The 12,566-nt window shown below is 34.0% G+C and overlaps 1 protein-coding gene and 1 long non-coding RNA gene across 2 annotated transcripts in view; one reads left to right on the forward strand and one right to left on the reverse strand.

The window, feature by feature from the left end:
• Positions 1–11,740, reverse strand: part of LOC149906648 (extracellular serine/threonine protein CG31145) — a 76,063-nt gene extending 64,323 nt beyond the window's left edge. Inside the window, exon 1 of the mRNA XM_090104808.1 lies at positions 11,474–11,740. The gene's annotated coding sequence lies outside the window, so the exon portion shown is untranslated. The remainder of the gene's footprint in view (positions 1–11,473) is intronic.
• LOC149906645 (uncharacterized) overlaps positions 1–12,566 on the forward strand; it is a 118,136-nt gene that overhangs the window by 76,715 nt on the left and 28,855 nt on the right. The gene's annotated exons all lie outside the window — the stretch shown is intronic.

The raw sequence follows: 12,566 nt of genomic DNA on the forward strand, positions 1-12,566 counted from the left end.
ACGGGTATATTTCCCAAAAGTTTCTGCCATTCTAATATAATCCTCCTCCACAAAAAGGGAAATAGATCAGACATAGAAAATTATCGTCCTATCAGCCTCATATCGCACCTATACAAAGCCTTTATAAAAATCATTGGAAATCGCATCACAAGAGATCTGGATAAACAACAGCCCCCAGAACAAGCAGGATTTCGCGGTGGACTCTCCACTACAGACCATCTTCATTCGATTAACCAAATTTTAGAAAAAAGCCATGAATTCAACCTCCCCCTTTACCTGGCCTTCGTTGATTATTCAAAAGCATTTGATAGCCTGAAACACAATGCCATATTCACAGCCCTCAAACAACAAAATATAGAACCGACGTACATCCACCTTATACAAAATATCTATAGTACCAGTACAGCTTCTGTAAAAATTAATAGCAATGGCCCATCCTTCCGAATAACAAAAGGAGTCAAACAAGGTGACCCATTGTCTCCAAAACTCTTCAATGCTACCTTGGAAGAAGTATTTAGAAGCTTGGCAGCTCGATGGCAGAACAAAGGTTTTAAAATCGGTGAGCATCGATTAACAAATCTTCGCTTTGCTGATGATATTGTTCTCTTTTCCTCCACAGCCTCTGAGCTACAAACGATGCTCGAAGACCTGAGCGATGCAAGCCTCAGGGTCGGACTTCAGATGAACATGACCAAAACAAAGCTTATGACTAACAGCACCAAAACCACCATCGTTGTCGAGGGTGGGTCGGTTGCATATGTCGATGAGTATACTTACCTCGGCCAAATAGTTTCTTTTCAAGCCAGGCAGGATCAAGAAGTTGCCAAACGCATTGAAAACGCTTGGAGAAGCTTTTGGTCGATGAAAGAGCTGATGAAAGGAGACTTGCCTCTTTCACTAAAGCGAAGGCTCATGGACATGTGCATCTTGCCCATCCTCACCTACGGTGCACAGACCTGGTCATTGACTGATCGCCAAAAGTCCGCACTTGGGGTTTGCCAAAGATCAATGGAGCGCAGCATTTTGGGCGTAAAGCTTTCTGATCGCATTCAAAATAGAACGCTGCGCTCAAAAACACAGATTGTCGACGTAGCCCATAAAGCTGCCGAGCTCAAATGGAACTGGGCTGGACATGTTTGCCGGATGTCCGAAGAGTTGTGGGCAAAAATCACCACTATGTGGATCCCCGACAATGGAAAAAGGCTGCGTGGAAGGCCCAAAATCAGATGGCGCGACGAACTGGACTCTCATTGTAAGGAATGGGCTAAAATTGCTCACAATAGGAAGACATGGACGAAGGGAAGAGAGGCCTTTGCCCAGCAGTGGGACAGCCATGGCTGAATAATAATAATAATAATAAATAAGGGCGTAGGGATGTGACGACCCCATCGCCCACGGTTGGAATATCTATTGTCTACGTGACAATAGATATTCCACCCGTGCAATCAGTCAACCCGCAGGACACCTTGTGGCGGGGTGTCGGGGAGTAGCGACCCCGCGGGAACCGAGCGCTCCCGGGGGAGGCCCCTGTCTTCATCTCCGGCTCGCCTTCACCGGCCGGTCGGAGTGAAGCCTGACGAGGACAGGACCCCCACCTCTGGCTTGCCTTAACCGGCCGGCCAGAGTGGAGTCGCGAGAGCTTTTAGCTCGAAGGGTGGATGCGAAGCGTAAGTGGCGAGTGGGCACGTGATGCTGGACCCTCAGGGAGCGCGTGATCGTAGTTTAAAGTCCAGGGACGCCTCTCCACCCTTAGCTGCTCACAATATGTTGCCCCCTTGTCGCACTATTGCAGCGACTTATTTCGGGGGCCCATACAGTGAGAGGGCGAGTCACCACCTGCCAACATATTTTTACTTTCTTATAGTAGAAAGGCAGGTGCCATAGTTTCCCATAGTCCCCAGTACCAGTCCATTTAGCATCCCAATCCATAGCCCAATTATTAAATTTCCATACCCTGCAATAGTCCTACATCGGCCGCGGACTGCCTAGGGCTGTATCTCAATAGTGCAGTCATGGGCAGGCTGCGGCTGGTGTCCCACAACACATTAAAAGTCTCGAAAGGGCCTCTGCGTGTTGGATCCGTGTCCCCACGTAAGCCTTCCAAAGATCCGGGTACCGTCCTTCTGGTGGTACCCGAGTATTATGGAGAAGAGAAACATAATAATAAATAATAATATTTTAAAAGACTGAAGATATAAGACTGCAGGTATAGGTATGTAGGTAAATGTACAAAACTAACTTAGAATTGCACGTTATAAAGAGCCTCGAAGAGTCCTCGCATTTGGCAATTTGCATCAAACTCTACATAGGTAGATTCAAAATATTGAGAATATATTATCATGCATGTATTAATACGTCTTAAATATGTTTTGAAAGAGTTTATTAACTGGTGTTTAGGTTTAGTCATGGTTGATGAATATTAAATTAACGCGTGCTAAATGTATAGAAATAATCAAATACCAATAAAAGAGACAGGTAGAGTCAAAATAGAGGAAGTTTGACATACTTATGTTTCTCGAAATACCACTGAACAGTATTCAGTACTATTTCATGTTAATTAATAATCACCACATAATTTATCCTATGTATACGTGGTACATTCTGATGTTGATTATCAGCAGATTGCATCTTTTAAAGGTATACGGTACATAATATATATTAGCCAATCAATAATATTTTTCATCAATACTGTTGGTTACAATGTTTGTAATGCCATTGAACACGAATAATAATTTTTATTCTACAAGCTGTTCTAATAATTACAAGTTCAATATTTACATTTGTTTTATTTCTCAGAAAGTAGGTACTTCAACACTTTCAGATACAAATGATACGATATAAATGTTAAGAATCGGTGGTAAATGTTAAAAATACTATGTAATGACGATTCGAAAGTGCTAGTAAATAGTAGTCTAATTGAATAAATGAATGTTTGAGTTTGAGTTTTGAGTTTGATACATTTCATAATTTCAGACTACATTAAAGGTGAACCTATACAAGATTAATTCGGCTATAAAAAAGTAAAACGAACATAGCCATAAATCGTTTCTCGCAACAGATAACACATTCATCTGATCCCGCGATATGTTAACTGAACGGAGGAGCATTTACGGCGTCTCGATGTATCAATTGTCTCCAAATGACCCCGTGTTCCGACTGACAAACAGCCGGCTGTAGGCATTGATTTGTAACTACGTAGTCTGTTTTTTTCGGCATTAATGCTGTAGGTATAAGTATTGTAAGTATTTTATATATGGGTAATAAGCGTGTAACAATTCATGTGAATAATGTCGCAAAATATATGTCGCAGTTCTATTGAAATAATCACTGTTTGATTATAAACTTGATTGTTATTATTATTTTTTAAATACCTTATCATAAATGCGGAAAAATTGTATGATCTATTTTAAAACTATGTACTTATATAATAACAGTACATGTATGGAAACTTTTTATTATTATGGACATATCTTTTTCGTGTATTTTATTATTTAGAAGGCATCAATTAATTTATCAAGTAAGTTCAAAGCAGTATTTAAATTTCAATAACATAAAACATATCTATATTCTGTTATTTCGCAGTCGGTTGAAAACTGAATGACATTTGAAATCGTTCACGAGCCTGCACACAAATCACGTCATATAAAAATTCGCATCCCGATTCACGATTTGATTTCAACATAAGCGTGAGAATTTTTGTGCAATACAATACCTCTATTGCTAATATACTACTGATACAAGATACACGGTAAGAGAAACTGAGAATATTTCACTGTATGGGTTATGTAAAAACTATCTACTTTTTCACGTTATTGTCTAGGAATTCCATTATAAATAATTTTGAGACCTTTTTGAGGTTTTATTGTAAAAGTAATCAGGTTAAATCCGTAACGTCAACAGACTGATACGCTAGCTCTTCACTCTCGTCGAGGTTAGGCGAGGCGAGGTTTAGCGAGGTTAAGCAAGGCGAGACAACACGAGGTTGTATCCATCTTCACTCTCGCCTTTGTTCAGTTCTCTCTGTGTCGCGAGCATAATGGACGTGCTTGAAGTGACAATAGCCGCAACTCTATGCGTCTTTGCGTATATTAATTTTATTTATTTATTTATTTATTTTAGAATTTCCGACAGAGGATACAGATTCCATTCGTTACATCTAATCCAAGTACATGATCTTCTGCACATCTAATTATAGGAAATTACAGCGTTCAAAATGTTAATTACGATTACAATTCGTCAATTTATTAATTTAAATATTAGTTTAAAAAAAATTAAAGAAATTTAATAAAATTAATTATATAGGTAAACCAAAAAAGTATTACAATTACAAATTTAAAATTACAATTATATTCGTCAAATTATAAAAAATATGATATAATAAAAATTTAATGAGTAATTAATTATATACAGAATTCAAATAATTATTATTAAAATTGCAAATTTTATTCAATTACAATTATATTAAAATTTATTAAAATTAATCACTACAATAAAAGTATTTTTTTAAAGTATATCACACTTTATAAAGTTAGTTAGCATTGGAGAAGAAGGCGATGGTGGATAACGAAATATTGATTGATAACGAAAAGTCTTGTGGCATACTGATTGACTGAACGCGAGAATGTGGACGCCGCATCTCGCCTCGTCTGCTCTCGCGCCTCGCGTCCTTTGACTCGCGCCCAAAAAACCGACTCCAGGCGGAGACCAGACGAGGCGAGACGAGGCACGGCGATGTGACGCGAGGGCTCCGACTACACTCTCGTGCTCGCGTTCCCTCGCCTAGCCTCGACGAGAGTGAAGAGCTAGCATTTAATGTAGCTCTAATTCTAGGATACATAATTCCAAGTGATAGTTCAAGGTCGTCTTTACCTTTCCATTCAACTTATATCTTAACTTATGAACGGCGTAGTATTCTTGTAAGTTGTACCTAACTGTTAAAATAAGATAAAATAAAAACTAAAGAATTTAAATTGGTGTTTTATTAATAAAATAATCATTGAACATTTTAAATACGCAAAAGTAAGTTACTAAGTAAATAAAATACATGTTTAAATTTTTGTTTCAATATTATTTGCCCACTTTAATGACAAAAAATGGATACTTCCCATAGTAAACGTCGTTATGACGGTGTTAGATATTTTCTAATTTTCTTTAGTATCTAGTATCTACCTGCATTCTTACATTTTCTTCGCGAATATGCAGTGAATGGGATAAAGTTTAAAGCCTTAGAAGGAACGCTTCGTTAATAAGCAAGTGTAAATAACATTACAGCATGCATTTGCTTCTTAATTTCTTTCATTAACAAGAAAATGGCGAAGGTTTTACTAGACTTGTAATATTAATAACAATGAAAAAGCAGAAAAAGTTTACCTGAACCAGAACATTATTTGCATATTAGAAAGAAAGATATTATGTCAAATATCCATTTATACTCACCAAGGAGAAAAGCCTAGGGTATCATTTTTATAGCGATACTAAAACTAGGCACTTACTAAAGTTTCAAGTTTATGCTTTTTTCATTAGAAAATATACTTTTGTGTTATTAACTTGGAGTAGGCACGGAATTACAAAAAAAAGCGGGGACCATTGTAGCATAATCTAGTAATTGGCTTACAATAATCCATTATTTCAATAAATGTTTCAATACTATGCCTGTTCACGTAATTACAAATGGTATAATGATAAGATCTCGATCGGTGGTTAGCAGTAAGCTTAATTAGTTCGATTCCAATTAATACAATACCATCGATATCGTAAGCCAGTAGACAATTCATTCGAAACGGTGTTTTTCTTAAAAGCCGTAGTAAATTAACTCTGCATGTGTTTCTTTAATGAACATTTCTCTGATTGGATAATTTGTAACGCTGCGCTACTTCTAGCAACAGTTGTATCAATTACATAGGAACTTGGCAAACAGTGAGTTAAAGGGAAATATCGTATTCTTGTCGTAGTAACGTGTGTTTACTTTACAAGTATGTAAATAAGTAGAAACTGTAATAGCAGTGTAATGTTAATTTACTTCAATGTACAAAAACTATCGACGTAGGTACTTAAACATGCTCTCAATTAACAAATACATTCCATAAAACAGATAATAATCTATTCTATCACAACTGCCTACATAGGTAATCTAAAAGGGAGCTAACGCGTAACGTTATTATCTCGTTACGATCTAACGTTTCAGATAAAACTGCAATATATCGAAGTGTGTTTAAAAACTAACAGATACTCTGGCTTGATCAGATAAACGTTGCAAATGTATAACTGACACACAATTTGGATACCAACAAATGTAGTACCTGCTGCATCAGTTTGTGCAATTCTGCGATTTTCTCGCGTGGTGACTGCACTCATTTGTATAAACAATGGAGCTGTGATTGTCATTACCTACGTACCTATACATATGTTCAGGTTTTAGTACTACGTACTGGAAGTTATATTAATTGTAAAACTCTGATTAGAGGAACACAACAAATAGAAAATGGATTTTCGAATTTCCTAAAACCTTGATAAACTTAGCAAGCCAAAGATTGAATTAACCTTAAATAGTTACTTGAAGAAATAATACAAAATAGGTAATGAATAGGTATATCCGTTAACCTTATAAACATAATTTTTGATTAGCCTTCATTATAGTAAAACTATGCATTGAGTTTTTAATTTTAATGTACATATTATGATTCTGCGTTACAATATGCAGAATAGAGTTACTCGTATAAAACTCTTTTGAGATCAAGACGTGTTGCGTTTCAAAGATTTAAAGTTTAAACGAAAAAATTTTGAGGAAATAATGAATTAAATAATAAGTCGTAAATCATACATAATGATAATATGTAACGTAAACCACGCAATGCGTTACGAAAGGAATCAAATTAATGCAATTAATAAGCCGTCAACTAAATATGCACTGAGTACCAAATATAGGCGAGTAATGTTGCATCATCATCCTTGTACAAAACTGTCTTGTTTTGTTTCATTATGTCCTTTAAAATAATATTACGCAATAAAAGTAAGTACTTGTACCTACCTAATTATTTCCAATATTATTTCCATATCCAAATTTTACAGCTAAATTTTGACCCATTAAAACAACCAAAACCATTAGAAAAATCATTACTATTATTACTAAACTTGTGAATTGTCTGTAGGTAAGTACATTATTGAAATAGCATTCGAAATAATTGACGGTGACCACCAAATCGTGCCAATTTCTATAGACGTAATGCGAGTATTTCAAGTATTTGCGTAAAATTTTGTGCGAGTCTTTATGCTCAGTATTGCGTGAAATGCTATTTACAATCTATATGAAAAAGTTTATTTAATGTGACACTTAAACAAAATATACTTTTTTGTCCAATATTCCTATCCTGTAGCAGCCAAATCTGCATTTACGAATAGATTTACGGACCTATTATGTATATGAATTACTCTGGAAAAATATTTTATTTTTAGATAGACAAGAGTGTTAGACCTATTTTATATACCTAGGTAGTACATTTTAAATGCTTTATTAACAAAGTATATCAGAAATAGTAAATGATAATTCAAAAGACCTCATATGCATGTAATTACTGACCTAGTCCACGGCTATACCAATTAGAGTAGGTAATTCACAAACAGGCAGCTCCAATTTTCCGCCACATATAACTCTAAACATCTAGCTAGCTACTATGTAATAAAAAACGAATTTTCGACTTTTTTGTCTGTTATTACTGTTCACCAAGTCATTTTACAACAATCGATGCTAAGTGGAGGGCTACCAAGCAGGCCTAATTATACCATCACACTCATAATTTCCCTGATAGGAAATGGAACATGAAAAAATATGTTTTCTGCGGTCATTAACGCAGCCGTGTCATTAGAAGGCACTAATGATATCGTTTCTCAATTGTCAACTCGATGCAGAACCATGCAATTTTATGACGGAAACGAGCAATGAAATGACATACCCATTTACAATACTTAAATCATGTTCACATCATGGTTGCTTCTTGCAATTAAGATTTTTGTTCGTGATGTTTCTACTTTAACTTCAATATTAAACTATGTTAAATATAACCTCTAAAGTCAACTGTTATAGCTATTACGCCTATTACAGCATTAAAGAATATATGGAAGATGAAAATCCATGGAGGGTAGTCGCGTAAGAACCACAGGACAGTTCTTTGGCATATGTTATGATATATTATTATGTAGTTAGATATAAGTTACATATTATGTAAAATTGAATTGCAATATTGACACGATTTTAAAAGAGCAACTATAGAAATTCTTGCCCGTTCTTCTCCATAGATATACCGTTCTCATTCTCATAGATTCCGAATCGGTGTTTAAATGTTAAAAATATGTAATGACGATTCGAAAGTGGTTTTAAAAGAAGTATTATTGAATAAATAAATGTTTGAGTTTGAGTTTGAATTTGAGAACCGAATAGAGTGTGGAATGTTTTGAATTTTCTAAAAAAAACGTTTATTGTTTCTTGATGAGCTACGGGAGCACGTCGCGTTTTGACGACAACGATATTCAGTTCTTTCTTCAGGATTAGAGATTTTCCAGGAAAATGCTACTTTATTATTAATTATTTTAATTTTGATTTTAGAGTTTAGAAGTAGTGTAGTTTAAGTACATATAAGCTTTCTTATTTTAAACTGAGTAAGTAACTCATTTATAATTTTAAACATTGCTTAATTTTATCGGCTTCTGATCTACCTAGACCTTTTTGAAATTCAAGAGTTAAAATAAATAAATATATTGAAGAAGATAGAATATCTTTGTTGCTTGTGTTCCTGCAGTGGCGGCTGCTAAAGAAGTCGCTTCATTGTATAAAATGATACAGGCCATTTAAATTTATGAAAAGCCGGCGGAATTAAAAAATATAAAATAAACCGCGCCGCTTATTTTTCTTTGTCAAAAGGAGATAAAGACTATCCGTTGGTTGCAAAGTAATTTTCCAAGATTCAAAATATTATTTTTCGACGTTTAATATACCTAGACTATTCTATATTTTATTTTAAAAGGGGACAAGTTGAAATTCTTCGGCATAGAATGAAATAAAGTTCACTCTATAAATTATTGGGTTTTTGGGATAGTTTATACCTAACAGTAATTTAAAATAAAATCTGTGTAATTTCTAATAGGTAACCGCCAGCCGCTCTGCTTTATATTTTGTCCTCAATATTCATGCAAGTCGTGGTGATAATGATTATTAATTAACCAATGTTTATAAATTTATTAATATTTTCATGATTGATGCAAGGTTAATTTTTCTGTATAGGTTTACTTTTGTAGTAGGTACGTACACCTACCACTATTACAATATTAATCAAATTGGTGTTTATTATGGCAATTTTTACAAGGAAGTAGGTATGTTAATTTAAACTATTAATGCAACATTACAGTTAATAATTTAGGAAAACTAAATCAATTGCAAGTTTAAAATTGAAATAGCTACGGCATCTATGGGATCCCTTGTTATTTCAATCAGAGCATTTCCGTTTACATTGCGAAGTGAGCCATGGCTCATGAGTCAGATTGGGCTGTATCAGTAATTACTAACTATCAAAATTGGAGATATAATAACATGATATACAATTTCTAAAGAGAGAATAATATATAATTTTAAAAACAGTAGGTATTCATGCTACAAATATTTCTTTCCTTCATCCAAAGTCTCTTAATTGCCGGAAGTTACCAATTCAATGTGAATTTTTTAACATGTAGGTAGGTAAGATAGTGACAATATTCTTAAGGATAACGTGTTTATTTTTATATACATATGTCTATTGCTTTTTCGGCAAATGAAATTGATATTTTAATGAGCGGAAAATAGCAATCATCGTAATCACAATCTCATACAGAGAATACCTACGCACAAATAATATTACCTAATTGTATTCAGGTAACAATAGATTCTTATTCCTTGTTTACTAGGTACTTACGTACATAACTTAATGTCACATGTACCTATATAAAATAAATAAAACAAAATAACTCATATTATTCTTTGTTCTATGTACTGCTCTTATCAATAAAAAATTGCTAATAGGTAATTAGAACAATATTATCGTATGAAACAATCGAGAAATCGCAATCAAGCAATGCAACAATTTGTAAACAGTGAACCGGTATGTTGACGGTCACTCCACAGGCCTATTGTATAAGCTTTATGCTTTCAGTTATGCAATCACTTGGTAAAACAAACCAATAATAGCAAAAGTAACCCGAAATGTAACCGTATAAGTACTTAATGTAATGTTGGTCACGGCGAAACATAAACAACTTGAGACGCAGTAGGTATTTTAGGAGGTATATTTTTAATTTTTATACTTAAAGAGCATAATAATTTTATGAGTGTCATTATCCAATCTTTTATTAGGTATGCTTGACAAGAATAAATATTTTTGATGTAACGAGGTATAACCACAGACTAATAATAATATACTACGTATACAAGTATAACTATAATAACAAACAAAATAAATAAATAATTAAATAAATCTTAAGGCTATCACAAAATATAAAGAAAAAGTTACGATATAAAATAGGTACCTTATTTGACTTTACCATTGAATCTTTGCATGGATTAAACTTTTTGAGATTATGAAGGTACATATTTAATTTTTCCATTAAATTTAATCAGACAGATTGATCTATGTATAAAAAAAAATAATTTGGAAAATCCAAAAGTGCACGCCTAATAATTTTTTTTTAATAAATATTTATTAATTATTATTTTTGTTTATTTAATAACAATTAAACCACATCGAATCAGACCCTGAAAAATGAAAGGGTTCTATTCCTGAGCATACTCAAGCGTAAGAGAAAAAAAAAGACTCGATTAGTAAAGTATTTCGGTCGCTATCGTGTTAACAAGAAAAAGGATCCGCACATACAGACACACGGACGTCCAAGACAGAACTTTGTTAAACTGTTTTTTAACTAGTTTAAATAACAAAAATGACATCAAAAATATCATGAACGTTAAAAATAGTGTTTTTTCTTAATATGTGTGTGTATGTATTATCTTACAAGTGCAATGTATGATACATAAAGACATTTTAAGTTTGAAAAATCAGATGTTTTGCGCGAAGTGACAGTAGTACCACAGGTAGTACCCACCTCAACGCTTCGCTTATGAGGCGTGCAATATTTATATGAGATTGTAGAGAACTTTGTACGAGCAGATGTAGATTTTATTTGTCTTTTCCACCTAAACTTTCGTCGGCATAAATTTCAATAAATAACCCAAGTCAATCAAGGCTAACAAAATTGTTATTCATCATTAATCTTTTCGTTACTTGTGGTTTAAAACCTCAATAATGTCCGCGTCTATCAGCTCATCTCATTTGATGGTAGAGTTGCGTTGTTGACGAAACTTTGTGGACTACGAAAATTGGCAGTGTACCAGGCAGAATACTGATAAATACAACAAAAGAGATTTGCGAGATTAACCATTTTAAATGTAAATACAAACCTGCGAATTGATGACAACCGGCTAAATGACCGCCGCGATCGCTTCTATAAACAAACTGCAACAGTCGATAAAAGTCCAATAAAATTTAGATAAAAGTTTTTAATTATTCGAAACTGGTTTATATTGATGGATATCCACTTTCACAAGGATAGAAGAGCAATCTCTATGCATATAAAAGTTTTTGGGATTGACGTAAATGTTTACGCGGGATTCGGGGCCGAAGGCGCGCAGTCCGTACAGCCTCGCAGTTATTACTGAATTGAAACTTCGTTCATCGTTGGGCCGTCGAAGTCTGAACTCTGAGCGTAGTTTGTTTCAAGTTTCAAGCTACTACGTTCGCGTGAATGTATGGGTTTAGAATAATTTACATCCGCATAGGACTATTGGCTTATCCTGTTCTAAAACAATTCTGAAGCAATTATAGAGGCTAGAGCGTTTGTTGGTGTAATAATCTCGACGGGGTTATCACTTAGGTACTTCTAATCGCTACCTGTTACCTAGTTCTAGTTACAATCAGTACATAATTTAAGACTCAACATGAGTTATCAAAAATGTTAAGATATTAGCATACGTATATTATCATTAGCTACATATTAGGTATTAAATATAATTATCAAAGAAAGAAAAATAGTTCGGATATTAAACCTATACCGATTTGCACACGGTGACGTAATATCTCCCTGAACTCCTGAAGAATAAACGTAAACCCAAGAGATATTATTAGAGCCTACTCCATTGTACTAATAGTACTAAGTCAGATTTTTAAGAATTACGAAAATACCTTTCTTTTGTGCCATAACGGCAAAACAAGGACCAAAGCCCCTACGAATTACAGCTGAACATGATAATATCGTTACAGGCTGTGGAGGCAAAGATGAACATAATTTAATTGTGTTGTGCTTTTTTGAAAATAAAAAAAAAAACAAAACATTAATTGATATCCAAGTTGCTCTATAGTCTCTATAGATTTCGTTAACAGCTCTACATGTCTATGTATTTAAAGTTGTACATTTTAATATTATAGATTGAATGGCTATTTAAATTGTAATCTATCTTATATACTTCTTATATAGTAAATTATAAACTGAACTGA

The sequence above is a fragment of the Colias eurytheme genome, chromosome 8 (genome assembly GCF_061535395.1).
Source record: "Colias eurytheme isolate Ceu_HAF_F1 chromosome 8, ilColEury1 Martin Lab GWU primary, whole genome shotgun sequence".
NCBI classification, from domain to species: domain Eukaryota; kingdom Metazoa; phylum Arthropoda; class Insecta; order Lepidoptera; family Pieridae; genus Colias; species Colias eurytheme.